The following is a 2,049-nucleotide window of genomic DNA, read 5'->3' on the forward strand; positions in this document are numbered from 1 at the left end:
ACCTGAGGCATAAGGAGAGGTGGGATCTGTGTTTCTATCAAGCAGAAAGTCCTTTGTCTACTGTGAGCCACTTACTCTCCTGTACTCCCTGGTACCTCCACCAGAGGCTGGAGAAGTGCTTTGACATTGTAAGAGTAAGGTATAGTTTATACCTTATCTATCCCCAAGTATGTATCATCCACTTAGACACCAAGTGGAAGTGCAGCTACCTCCTGGATGGAATGGAGAAACCATCCAGTGAGGTTCCCTACAATATTAGCCCTCCAGGCTGGAGGTTTCCATAGCTCTGCTCACAAACTCATCATTAAAAATGTTAAGTTATAAAGAGCTGTGTTAGTGTCAGAGGGCAACTGCCTGTACAGGAAAACCTTTGTTAGAATATTTTCCTTCAATCAAGTCTCTTTATTCCTGGAAGTTCGCTGATACAGATATTGAACTATTTCAGTGCTCTTTATAGTAACATAATAATTGCAGGGGGGGAAAAATAATATGGCCACTGTATGAAACACCTGGGTATATCATGTGTTACTAATTTTGATTAACCATTTCAGTCTGTTGTAAACAAGAAGGCCAGTGAGAGAAAAGCAGTGTAAATGGTATAGTATTGGAGCTCAGTTGTTAAAATAATCCTCTATCTGCTTATCCCTGGATGATCTTTCAAAAAGGAAAAATATTCTAAATGAGAATGTGAAATTTAAGAGGAAAGTGAGCAGGACCTTGTATTATTCTCCTGGCATAAATAGGGAGGGTGGAGTGATTGGCAGGACTGTGTTTATAGCTCCAACATGGGAACCACTAATCCTGTTAAATCTCCTGAGAAACAGCTGATCCTCACGGCAACACATAGGTCAGTGGAAACTGGGAAGCTGCAGGATACAAAAATCTTGAACCATATCCTATTAACTAATAAAATTCTGATTTGGTCATTTGCCCCCCTCACAGAACTCCATTTTTGCAACTGAAAAAGGGGTATACCTGAGGTATGGCTCTGTCACTTCATGCATGGTGAGATCAGGAGTTTCCTGTCCCTGCCACAGCCCATGGGAACTGGAGCAGCCCGCTCCAAAGTTCTCAGAGCACTGTAGGAGGACTGCTAAGTGCACATAATTACTCACGTGAGCATGTATTTTCAGGATCAAGGCTTAGCCTTTTAGCTACTGGGCATTCCTTCTTATTCTTATTAAATGCAATGATTTTATAAAAAGGACCATTCTGGCACCTGTTGTACTAGACACCTACAATTACCTGACCATGGTGCAGTCCTATATGGGGAAAGACTCTGATGTGCACTAGTTAAGGTCCCTCCTGACCCTCCTCTTCTCCAGACTAAATACTCCCTGCTCCCTCAGCTGTTTCTCATGAGACATAAATTGGGCCTTCCCCAGCTTCGTTGCTGTTCTCTAGACATGCTGCAGCACCTCAATGCCCTTTGTGAAGTGAGGGACCCAAACTGAACACAGTAATCAATGTATGGCATCACTAGAGGGACAACCATTTCCCTAGTCTGACTGGCCACACTATCCTTGATACAGGCCAAGATGGCATTGGTCTTCATGGCCACCAGGCAACAGACAGCAGCAGTCAGCAAAACACTCAGGACAGCAACTGATGGGTCATGCTAGGACCTGATTGGACTATCAGAGGTCTCAGGGAAGAGCTGAGAACATAACTTGGCTCCCCTAAGCTGTGCTTAAGCAAGTGCCAAACTGTCCATGCCATGCCAGTTTTATGGAAGGGTGCCTCTGGCTCATTAGAAAATGAAAAGATATAGAAGGGCAGAAAAGGGAGAAGTCAGGCAGTTTTTTAATGCTGGAGACCTGGAGGACAGCCATGAGTCCCAGCCCCTCTGCAGAGGGGTCCAGCTTGGCTGTGATTAGGAGCTCCAAGGCATCTCTAAGCTGGTGGCAAACCACTGTCACAGGGCACTGTAGGGCACAGGGCTCAACCGTCTATCTCCAAGGACTTCAGTCAGATTGAGTTGCCTGTTGTCCTTCAGCAGTGGAGCAAGAAGCTGTTTTTTCTGACACCTTCAGATTTTTGTATTCAGCT

The sequence above is a fragment of the Acanthisitta chloris genome, unplaced genomic scaffold (genome assembly GCF_000695815.1).
Source record: "Acanthisitta chloris isolate BGI_N310 unplaced genomic scaffold, ASM69581v1 scaffold14702, whole genome shotgun sequence".
Classification (NCBI taxonomy): domain Eukaryota; kingdom Metazoa; phylum Chordata; class Aves; order Passeriformes; family Acanthisittidae; genus Acanthisitta; species Acanthisitta chloris.